Source organism: Hermetia illucens, chromosome 4 (genome assembly GCF_905115235.1).
Source record: "Hermetia illucens chromosome 4, iHerIll2.2.curated.20191125, whole genome shotgun sequence".
NCBI lineage: Eukaryota > Metazoa > Arthropoda > Insecta > Diptera > Stratiomyidae > Hermetia > Hermetia illucens.
In genome coordinates this window covers 102,597,808-102,610,436 of record NC_051852.1, presented here as the reverse complement: position 1 = coordinate 102,610,436, position 12,629 = coordinate 102,597,808, and the positions used below count along the sequence as shown (strand labels likewise).

Sequence of the window (12,629 nt, the reverse complement as noted above, 5' to 3'; positions counted from 1 at the left end):
TGGATATATTGTATGAGCATGTGCACTCAGAAAAGAATTGGCAGATTTCGCTGGACGGGAAGAATGCGATGAGCTGGCTGTGGGACGTCTGTGGTGAATGGAAAGATGCAGAGTCGAATAGTATTTCAAAAGATTACTCATTTGTGGAATTAGGGGAACATTATTACTAAATACATAAATAAGATGGAAAGCTAATCTACTACTAAACACACCTAGAGTGTAGAAACTATCCCTTAGGGTATCCGATTTATTTTCGAATTGACTGCAGTTGAAAATTCAATTGTTCGTTTGTATTAAAGCCTAAGTACTCTCTAGATACTTCATAATTAATGGCATTAACAACAATCATTCATTGCGTGATACGCAATGAACTATTTGCGGTTGTCCCCACCGTCTGAAAAATCTTAAACCCGTGGCGTCTAATCTCCTCGAATTTCATCAAGTGCGAAAGTGAAACTGATTATTCTATTATTATTTCCAATCTCGTTTTTTCCCTGAAGCAAAATCAGAGCGAAAGATTGCGCCAATGGCATCTGCGAGGCTGGAGACAATTTGTCTGCTACTAGCGGCCATAATAGCCAATCCTCTGACCATCGGACGCATCAAATTATGGTAGCTGAATAGAATTTGATTAGAGTCATTAAAAGATATTTCGTAAATTTCAGTTTTTTTTGGTTTGTTTTCCTTCCCGTGTATGAACTTAATGCCGCGGCGGGACTTCATGTGACGACTGATTGCGTTTTCGGGGCTTGCGATAATTCACTTTTTTCGCTGGGTCCAGTTCGTGTCACACAACCACGGCCACAATATACTTTGGTTTCGAGATAATTATTTAGGGGCATTTTGAAAATAACAATTTTCGTAATGGATGACAAATTTGTTTGTAATTTCTCTTTTCAAGTGGTTTTGAAAGTAACATTGACAGCGGGTATGTATCTGGTTTTTTGCATTTGAGGAGCCAGATATCTATACTATACTACAAATGCAAAACTGATCGAATTTCGTTTTGAAATCTGAGATAAAAGTCATGTATTTACTGATAGGTCAAGATCATGATAATTTTTTAGCAACTTATGAGGAGACTATGTATCAGATTGATTTGTCACGTTAAAAAAAGTATAATTCATGTAGTGGAGCATAGCCAATCTGTGGCAAACCAAAGGCTCAGCCAATATTACTTGTCAGCGCAGTGCCGCAATTATTTGGTTATTATAATTTTATGTTACTAAAAGTTCTAAAATTACTTAATTGATATTTCGTATGATTTTCGAGTGAAAATTAAATCTTGAAATTGAAATTATGGGGAAAATTATATTTAATTATGGATAGTAGACCAAGGAAAGTGTCGTGAATTGAAGTGGTGCAATTTAAGGTTTTTGTGGGGAACGAAATATCATTAAGGTCGGTTTGTTGTCGGTCTTTTTAAAGGAAAGTGAACTTTACCTCACCGCTGAGACCTGGAGGGAATCCCCGTTTGCTAATCCAAAGAAAGGGTTAACGCTTTCTGTATAATTGAAGAGCCCTGGACCAGAAATGAGAACTTATCAATCTCCGGGTTTAAATATAGGCCGTCATGGATATTTTTGTTCGTCCCTGTGCCTGTCCCGCTTTTGTGAGCTTATCATTTGCATAACGTTAAATGTGATGATAATGACTCTGAAGCACAATGTAACCAATAGACTGCGTGGATGCCCTGGAACAGGGGAGGAGACTTCAAGATTATGTTGCCTTATGCAATTGGAACATCTTTCTACAAACCATTCCAACATTCGCAAAGTAGAAAGGTAGAAAAATACCTCAGAGGAGTCTTTTCTCGCGTATTCTCAATTCGTTTGAACAAGGCTCTAGTTGAGGCGAAACAGTATGTCGGAAAATTTTTGTGATTTCGTTTACCTGTTCATTATAATTGAGGCCAAGAAATGTTTTTGTAGATTTTTTGTTACTTAAGCGCTCCACATCGTAAAAGTCAATATATCACTTTTGATGCACAAAAAGGAATAAAAACGGGCTGTCTAAGATTCTGAGAGCTAAGGAATCGAGAGAGAAGACTACGATGTTACATTTGTCAATGCACTATAAGGTTAATACAATGAGGTCAAAATCGATAGCGTACAGAATTTCATAGAACCTAGCTCCTCCTAGCTTCGGTTATGAATGATTGCAAGATTCGTTCACTATCTCGAGTACTATAAAGGTATAACGATGGATGGTTCTGGTTAATGTTGATTACCAAAAAGAAAATTTATTCTGATGCTCACCACTGCACTAGATATATAAATTTACATAAAAGGAAAGCCGTTGCTTCTTATCAGTCAAAAAAGTACATTATGTACCTTAACTCAAGAACCAGCTTTTTCCCGTCATCTGGGTCAGTCCGAGGTTGATGAAAAGACTAAAAATAAGACATAAGATATATAATATGGGGCGATCAATAAATGGTATGACTGATTCTAGAAAATTAGTTTATTGCTCATATTACGACATATGTACAACACCTTAACAGTTTTCAAAATAGGATACTTGTCCTTCACACTGTCAAACGTTTTCTTGAAGTCATTTGCCGGAATCCTTGTTATAGTGGCTTAGACGTCTCCTAACGAGTCGTATTGTTACCTTTCCATAGTACTTTTCCGGTGAGGGAAGAGAAAAATTCTGGCGGAGGCTGCAGGAGCGGATGCAACGCGGCAATACCACACCGCTAAGTTGACTCAAGACGGTTTTCCCAAGTTTGAAGTAAAACTTGACGTTGGTCTAGATTCCGTTGTATGTTGACCATGACGACAGTTTTATTATAAAAACTAATCACAGGAAATAGTGTGCTCACTTTGCAAAGATGCTCAGGTCACTACACAGGTTGCATGGTGCACGCCCATCTGATGAAACCCCATCCGTTCCTTTATTTGAATCATGGAAAACTGGTTATTAATCTGACTGGGTTGGCATCTGGCAAAGAGAAATAGTTTTGCTCGGGAGGCTTTCAATTTTTCCGAGACATTTTTAGTAGAATGGATTCGCGCTTCAGCAGAAATGGACGTGCTCCTTGCTATTTATTGTCTCTCAGCTTATTAAAACTCATTTCGATAAAGAGTTCTCCCTCTTAGGAAAATTAAATTGAAGTTCCAATTTTCTCTTTTTAAATTCATTAAGCTAATTTTTTGCGCAAATGTCCATATTTCGACCAGTAATTGTCTCGAATTTGACTGAGGAAAGAAATCTAGGATCATCTTATTTATGCTTCTTACCTCAGCAAGCAGCTAGATAAAGGCTTGATTCGTAATTGAATCTTCATTTACACCTCGATTTCTGATCTGTTTCCTGATAAATTTGAACAGAGAGGAATATATGTTTACTTGATCTTTGTTTGGTCAGGAATATAATCCCGTACTTTAGACCACGTCTAAGTTATCTACATCCCCTATATCTTCTACTACTTTTATATCCTCCTTGGAAAGGAAGTGGATCGCCAAGGCGATGTGTTCCTGAATTTTCATTCCGAAGTTTGTCGACTACTTTTTTTTCACTAACTACACTTACTTCATGCGCCTAACAAGTCATGCCTTAATCTTTTTTCTAGTCTGCCCGATGTAGACTTTGTATCAACGGGTGCAGGAAACTTTTGTATATTTAATCAATTTTGGTTCTTGGTTAATCCCATAAATATTTTATGCAATTCATTCCTGCTTTTGAAAATAACATCCAGACCATTTTTTCATACCTGCCTTTTAACGAAAGGGAAATTTCGTCAAACTACAATGCTACTCTCTTTTTGGACTGATTTTTGGCAAGCAATTGTCGCTGACGAGTTTTGTTACGTTTATCGATCGAACTACAAACAGCCCGGCGGGTATGCTTGTTATGTCTGGCGATTTACAGAATATGTCAAATCTCTTTCAGAATATTGGGAAGGTTAGCATCCCATGCATCATATATTTGAAGGACACAACCTTGTGCTGATGAGTATGGTTCGATGTGCTGGGGATGGCCCGTCCTTAGATCTCTACTTCGATAAAAAGGTATGTCATCGAAGTTGAAGAGAGCTTGAATGTTTATTATAAAGTAGAAAACCCTAAAGTCACAAAATTAAAGAGAATTTGGTTTTAACAAATCGGGAACCGGAAGCTCGGCGCTTCAGGTATGAACGGTTTTGTTTGCTTCTTCTATGAGTATATTTGAGTGCAAAACTATCCCGTTTGTACGTAGCCCGTTATGTATATGCATTAAGCACTACTGTCACACTACTCACTTTAGTGTAATGTTGATATTTAGTTGCAGCAAATTTACACGTTAAAGTCAACTTTGAGCTACTGGAACTTTGTTAGCAATAGTATGATTTTGACCAAACTTGGGCATAACATGCTTCATATTATATTCTATACTTCTACCCACTACTTTTCTATTTCTGGGATAAACTTAAGGGGGTTTTTTACCCAATTTCCCCAAAAATATAGCAATTATTATTATTAACTTCATTTGAAGTATTTTGAAGCATGGACACAATATAGAGACAGCTTCCCAGATTTTTCGGTCTCATAAACTATGAGAATGCGTTCGTTAAAGAAATCCCCACTTTCCACCCCTCCGCCTTTCTAACAATCTCAAAACTAAGAGCGGCTTCGACTAATCTAGACCTTTAATTTGATACCCAACATGACTACATTCGGTGAAAAAAAAAATTTACTCCCCCCTTTGAATGTATGGGAACCCCCCTTAAATCTTAACGTAGAAGGATATCACTGAATGCATGTCTGGGCGTTCACAGTTCCCATCTTCTCACCAAATGCGTGTGGCAGACAGACGGACAAACAGACAAGCAGGCAGGCAGACAGACAGACAGACAGATAGACATTGAACCGATTTTAATAAAGTTTTGTTTTGCGAACAAAACCTCAAAAAAATCACTAACAATTCATTGACAGTTACAAAAACTTCAAAACGCGAGAAGACAAGGTTGAAGATTTTCAATGATATTGTATTTTAGATTCAGTGTCATCCCACTTTATGTTGTGCAAGTAACAAGCCCACAGTACCGGGACAACATAAAGAGGAACGCAAAAAAACATTACCGACCGGGATTCGAACCCATAAAAAGAGACCAAACTCAAATATTTCGCCGTCAAAATAGATCAAATATAAGCGAAAATATCTTGTAAATAGTCTCTCGAGCAACAGACGGGTTCCAGAAAATACATTTACGTGTTTTTTTTTTTTTGGGTAGGGTAGGTGAATGCATTTACGCACACAGTGTTGGACTCCCGATTCGGTACATCGTCGGACTACCAACTAAACACCTCCCCATCGTCAGAGAGCTAGCCTGGAACCGTTTGTCACATTACTTCGGGCCAGCCCCCGATCTCTCCCGCCTTGCGGAGCCTTCAAATCAGGGAATTCCTTTCACCAACGGGAGGGGAGAGGAGGAAGGGAACTGTCAGTTCAAGGAACTCCCTGCCATCCGGCTCCTCCACCGGTCAAGTTCTATCTTCTTAGCAACGAGAAGGGCCCGAACGTAATGGGCAACACGGTTCCAGCTGTCAGCAGTCCTCAGCATCTCTTCCACAATGTTGTCTGGAGAGAGATCCCCTGTGTTTAAATAGAGCTGCTGACGAACCCCATCCCACCTTCCACAAGAAAAAAAAGTGTGGTGGGCATCGTCCACAACTCCATTGCAAAACACACAGTCCGGAGAATGCGCCTTTCCAATCTTGTGCAGGTAAGACTGAAAACTTCCATGCCCACTTAAAAATTGGGTAAGGAAATAGTCAGTCTCACCATGCTTCCGATTCAGCCACGCACCTAGGTTGCCGATGAGCCGCGCAGTCCATCTGCCTCTAGTTTCATTTTGCCAAGAGAGCTGCCACTCGTCTAGAGTGTGTTGCCGTTCTTCGCGAGCAACCACCTCCCTTGGCTCATCTCCCTTGCGCTTGTATATGGCCTGACGCTCCCTAGCAAGAAGGGCAACGGGGATAACTCCCGCGATCACCATCACGGCCGGTTCAGAGACTGTGCGGTACGCAGACGCCACTCGTAAAGCTCCCCGTCTCTGTACTTGCGCGAGGCGTCTACGATATACCTCCTTGTTAAGAGCGCCAGCCCATACCTCTGCGCCGTAGAGCAGGGCAGACTGCGTTGAGCTCATCAGGAGACGTCGCCTACTAGACGTAGGACCCCCCCCATTTACGTGTTACGTAGACAAACAATGAACGGTAAACGCTTTCTTGTAATCTGATTTTCGGACCATGGAGTTATCTTTGAGAATAAAATATCGCGTTAGACTGAGCATCGCATAATAGTTAAATTAACAGCTTCACATACATTTTAGAGAGGAAACACTTAAGAAGTCGCACGTATGAGTATACAAAATCGATGGAAAAATGAAACGGAATTCAAATGGTGCCGAATTTGAAATCAGGTTTCACTACACGTTATCAAGCTGAAGGAGCGCTGCCTAATATGGCAATTCTAAATAACAACGAAAAAGTTTCTTCCATGATGGTTTTTTGGGTTTCCGTGTGTTTATATAAATTTTCTGTGTCGTAGATTTTGATTTGGATACAGTTTTCTATTAGCACTCGGATATTCTCCTCACAATCTCAATTTTTAACCATGGGTTCGCATGAAGAAGTTAGTTGTTACCTCCCCGCCTTATAACTTTTTAAGGTTTTGTGTAAACACAAAACCTTATTAAAATCGGTTTACCGTCTGTCTGTCTGTCTGTCTGTCCGTCAAACGCATTTTTCTCGGAGACGGTTATTGCGATTGACACCAAATTTGGTTGAAAGGTGGGAACTGTGAACGCTCACACATACAGTGAGTTACATCCTTTTACGTTGAATTTAAGAGGGGGTCCCCATAAATGCAAAAGGGGGGTGTAAAATTTTTTTTCATCAAATATAGTCATGTGGGGTATCAAATTAAAGGTCTCGATTATTACTTTTCAAAACCGATCTTAGTTTTGACATTCGTTGGAAGGGTGGGGAGTGCGGGGGGTTGAAAGTGATCATTTCTTTAAGGGGGCCATTCTCAGAAACTACCGAACCGAAAAATCTGAAAAAGATCAGGAGGCTGCCACTATATGGTGCCTTGGCTCCGAAATACCTTTCATACCGATATCTGTTTAAAGAAAGTTAATAATAGTATTTTACTATAATTTTTTGTAATTGGCTGGAAACCCCCCTTAAATTCATCCTAGCGGTATGAAATTCTGCAGTGATGTAGGCTATAATATAGAGTATGATCATACCAGTTTGTTGGAAATCGCACTATTACTAACAAATTTATAATACATCGAAGTTGTTGCTTCTTTGAAAATTGAAGACTATCAATGTCAATATCACCCGAAAGTGGACATATGCTTATATTACGTGCTACGTACTAAGAAATACACAAAACCTTTCGTACCTGAAGCGTCCAGCTTCCGGTTTCCCGACTTGTTTATGATTATGATTTAATGAATACATATATCGCAGAAGGCAAAAGAGATTAAAGGAATTTCTTCGTGCTCGACATAACGTTTCCCCCATGAATGAGCCAAACTAAGAAGGTATAGACACCGACCCTCAAAAGAGAGTAGGATTTGTAGCGTATACTCATTAGATCAGTAAATATCTTAAATAATTCCCAAAAGTACATAATAAACACAGAATCACCATCTAAAGTGCATTTCTGGTCTGAATTAGTTCACGACTTCAACGAATCTTATCTGAGTGGTAAGAAATTACAGTTTTCGGTAACGGAAGCAAAAAAATATTGAGATTGATTGTGGGGGCTACCCGCCCAAAAAAGTAAGCCTGCATTCTTTATTCTTTAAATAGAGCCAGTAGGGGCTCACAATCTGAAGTACAGGAAGAGGTCCCTCAGGCGCGCAGGTTTTAATAACAAGTCCTGCTGAACCAAGGAGGGATATCTGATTTCTAAACCGATAAGCATATTTGAGCGATGGATTGAGTATTTTGATGAATTGCACAAGCATAATTCCAGGAAGTTGGAGGTTTTGTTAACTGAAGATGCCATACAAAGGAACGGTCCGTATAGCTTATCTGGTTAAGAACCACAATTTGCGAGTTAGCAATCATGCGTGTATTCTTGTATGACTATCGCTCGCCTCTCCCTTTCCGAAACTCGGATCTCTCATTTGGGATGTTTATCACAAACACGACTATTTCCTACCGTCTGCCTTCCTCTGTTGTTGTGTTTCAGTTCTTTCTGGCCTGGGAAAGTTAGGAATTCTGGCAAATCAGCGTGCCCAAACCTGTATAGGTATTGAAGTAAATTAATTAGTAACTACTGTCTTCGAGGAGACGACTAACCCACGTAATGCCCATCGGTCATTCTATCCCATCCGGGTTGTTATTTAACGCCTTTTAGGCGTTCTTGATCATTTTTACACTTTCTTAGGTTGTCGATCTCCTGGTGATTCATGATATGTATCTCTTCAGCCAGGATATCTATCGGGTACATATCCTGCGTAACCGCGGCAAACTTCTTTTCATTTCCTTGGGGCCGTTACTACTACAGACCATACATGAGCGGCATAGAGTAATTACGAGTTAATGACTCGAGAGAGCAACACAAGAGTATACCGATATTTGGCCATATTGGCGAGAGTACTTTCTGCAGCAGTGATGCGTTTATGCTACGTTTTCCACATGGATGTTAAATTTTGATCTATTGTCATGCATTTCTCCCAAATATTTAATTGCTTCCTTGCTTTTTATGGTTTTTCTTCACATTTTAATGTATTCCATATCTCGGTTTCGATTTGTTGTTAGAATGGCTTTCATTTTCTGATCCGTAAAAACTAGTTCGGCAGCTTGAAACCAACCTTGAATCTTCCAGATCGCTCCATTCGCTACTGCCTTAATCTTGTGGATGCCTTTTGATACAACAAAAGTCGAAATATCATCGATAGAAACCAAGTACTTTTAGTCCTTCTGACAGCAGGCGTAAAAGTCCGCGGTAGTAATTTGTGGCTTCATAGCTCTCATATTTTCACTTCCTGTTAGTAAAGTGACTAACTAGCACAATGTTTAACAGGAGGAATAGAATATTCATTCATTCTTATTGACTTTTGATCGGCACCCAGTTTACCGTGTTGATGATATTCATCACATCCCTATTGCCATGCCAATTGCTGAGTACTTTTTTATCCTCGCAGTCTACCGTCATATTCATTACGGAAACCGTGGAGCTGCCTTTCCTGAATCCAAACTGCACGTCAGATAGTGCTCTTCCATTTTTAACTGCCTTTAGCAACCTGTTGGCAATTATTCCTACTAAGATTTTTTCCATCGTATCCAAAAGGCATTCCGGGCGATATGATGAGCGATCTCACGTTTGCTTTCAAACAGAACGCTACAATTTTGTAAGGACCATCCCTCCACCAAACCATTCTTTGCATATTATGCTACGAATGTCTGGTCACGTGTGGGGAGCAGTTCTCACTGCCTCGTTTGGAACACCATCTAGTCCCGGTACTTCCTTGTTGCTTACTTCCCTATAAATTTTAAGCAATTTATCTTCTATGATACGTGGTATGTATGAATAGACTACTCCGCTTGCTTCAATCGACCTGTTCGGGTAGTTTCCTCGATTGCGTATTTCAGGATCTCCGTTAATGGTTGTGGTTGAAGTACAGCAGTAACAAGTGTTCCGCAGATTCTGACTCCTAATTACAGGATGGACACATATCATATTACAAAATTCTTATCCTCAATATATACCCAGCTAGTAAGCCACGGCAAATCAGCATGCCCATAATACTTCACACCCCGGAACTTTGCAATGCTTTATGTTAATAGGTAAAGTTTGGTACGCTTGTCACTTGTCCTTATGAAAAGACTGTTCTTAGTTTTTGATAGAAGCATTTGCAAATGCTGTTGATATGCTACTCCAATTGCGACTTCCGGTCTCCGCATGCAAGTCATCGAGCAATGTTTGGCCAAGATAACCTAGATTTCATTTCTCTCTACACCAGGGTGACCAGGTACCTAACCTTCAGTCGTCTGTAAATCACACAGCTTGCAGCTCTTAGGATCGTATGCAGTTCAGAAGACCATTTTCCGTTTTTAAGGTTTATAGATTAGGTATAGCAGATTATTGATTAGCTAAGGTTTTATGGCTAAAAATCGCATTGTACTTTTTAAATGCGTTTTTCTCGAAACTGCATGTTGAAAATCGGCTGCCACCATCCAACGAAATTCTTTGAAATTTTCAGGACTTATTCATCACAGCGCCCTCTGGCATGGCAACAGAAAAACACCTTTTTCTGGAGATGGGTGCATAAATTGCCGTGTATTTCAATAACCAACTATGCGGTCGGGGTGGAAAAATTACTGTGTACGCTCAAGATATCAATAATCTATGGTGAAAAATTCATATTTGTATCTTTATTAAGTTCTTCACAAAAAATTTCTAAAAAAAGCCAAAAAAAAAACGGCCTTCACACGGGATAACCCCCTTAAGCCATCTATTCTTCTGGTTTGTCCCAGTTTCTTCTACGTTTAAGGATATTTTCATATCGTCTAGCAATGCATCCTGCTCATAGCGCCTGTAGTACACAGGCATACAAATTATATATATATACACCTTTACCTGCCACACTATACACGAACATTAATCTAAAGGCAGTAACACATATCCATAATACTTCATTAGCGCTTAGTTTGCATGTTCAGGCAAAGGTTTCCCTGTACATCCCATAAGCTGTGAGAGCTTATATGATCTTTGCCTCTACATGTGTTTTCCAAAGAAGTTTCTCATGTAAAATAAATGCCAGATATTTAACTTGTTTTTGGAAGGATGCGCTATCAAAACTCCATTCACTGTCCACGAGCCCCTCTAGCTTTGCAGAGTTACCTTCTGTGTTTTTGAAATTAGAAATGAAGAGTACGGTAAGCATAAGGTTTTCATTTAGTGGGTGTCACCTTTATGAATTCTAGTGATGCTCAATCAGTCTCTCCACATATTCCAGCGAGAATGATGTTAAATTGATCTGTCTGAAGTTCTTCCGGTTTGAGCAGGCTGCTGTCAAGAGGTTCGTACGTAACTCAGCGCAAGACATGCTAGAAAAATATTTCCTAGAGGTCACTTTACGTGCTTTGAAGAGCCCAGAATATAGTACGACAACCAACATACTATGATAATTTGAAACTTTTGTTGAAACAGTTTCGTGTTGGCATTCGCAGATATCGGTAACCGTTTCCCTTCCACTTCTGCGGCCTGCTCTCCCGGATGGTGTGTGTTACGTCTAAAAGAACCGCCACTTAAGTTGATGAAAGTACCGTCTGGTGCTCTAAGAGTATCCAGGCCGGCCGAATTTTCTAAAGGACTCTATACAGCCTTGAAGTTTCTCTTTCGCCTTCCAATTCTCCACATTATATTCCAAGGCAGTCTTGCTTCTAAATTCTTACAAGTCTCTTACATTTACGTTGCGAGTTTCTATAGTTCTACTAGTCTGCATCCTTATTTCTTTCACAAGCACAATTCAGAAGTCCTCTGGTTGATTTTCTGAGGTTTTGCAGCTCTCGGTTCGGCAAGGGAACTATTTTGCCACGTTCGCCTCGCGTAATAAGACGAAGTACTCTAAAAGTGTGCGATTGAGAATTTACAATTAAGCACTTTACACCCAAGAAGTTCATTGAACGGTTGCGTCATTTTGCCTGGTGATACGCCTGATCTTCATTCTTCCAGGCATCATTGTTTCGGCCAGCCTTTTCGCCGTTTCCCGTCGACTTCGATGTTCAAACCAACCTTTCCAAGTGAGTTCTCCTCAGCACGGTCTTTCATATTAAAAGATCACAGCTCTCTTAACTGACGCAATGACATAGATCTTGTTAAATCGAACCCATGGCTTCTGCACCAGAAAGATATCAGCTTCGTCCTGCAGCTTTTTCAGTCTTGCTGCCAGCAGAAACGTTCCAGATTGTTTCGACTAACCATTGTGCCTTTTAACATAAGACTGTTTTTTGTTATTTTCTTGGCATGACACAGAAATAATAAAAAATAGTTGCTTATGCCACTGTCAGTGTGTTTTTCTTACATTCTACCCTAAAAGACTTGATACCCTTTCGATCGATTTATCGACGAATTGTTGCATCTGGTGGTGCAGAAGTGTCCATGTTCATAAAGGGTCTCGTCTTCCACGCGAGGTATTCTTCTCTGAACTTCCATTTAGCAGTTTTGTGGATTCACACCAAACAAAATGAAATTTGCTTAGAGGTCCTTACCTTTTTGTCTGAGACATCCTGAAAATAAAAGAAAAAGGGAAGGTTATTAATAAATGTCTTCGATTGGGAAATATGTAGTGAAACTTTTGGTACCTAATGTTATGCCTATTTATATTTTTTCAATTAACCTAAATGTAGTCAAAATACATTTAGATTATTGCATCAAAAATTTGGATGATGCGGACAGTTCCACAATCTGACACAGGCATTCCAGCTGCATTAGTGTGGATACAACATTCAAAAATTTACAAAAACTGTGACCAGTTTTATCATCATTAGTCACCAACGGCTCCTCTATCTCAGATTTAAAAATCAGCTTCTGCTCTATAACAAATGACTCACGCCGTGGTCAAAATTTAAATTCCCTCATCCGCTAACTACTTATGGCTAATGACTAGCAAAAGCTGG

General features: G+C 39.7%; 1 protein-coding gene across 4 annotated transcripts in view; it reads right to left on the bottom strand.

Moving 5' to 3' along the window:
• Nucleotides 1-12,629, bottom strand: part of LOC119654649 (protein folded gastrulation) — a 375,724-nt gene that overhangs the window by 144,242 nt on the left and 218,853 nt on the right. For all 4 annotated transcript variants that reach the window (XM_038060135.1, XM_038060133.1, XM_038060134.1 and 1 more), the window contains one exon: nt 12,222-12,239. The gene's annotated coding sequence lies outside the window, so the exon portion shown is untranslated. The remainder of the gene's footprint in view (nt 1-12,221; nt 12,240-12,629) is intronic.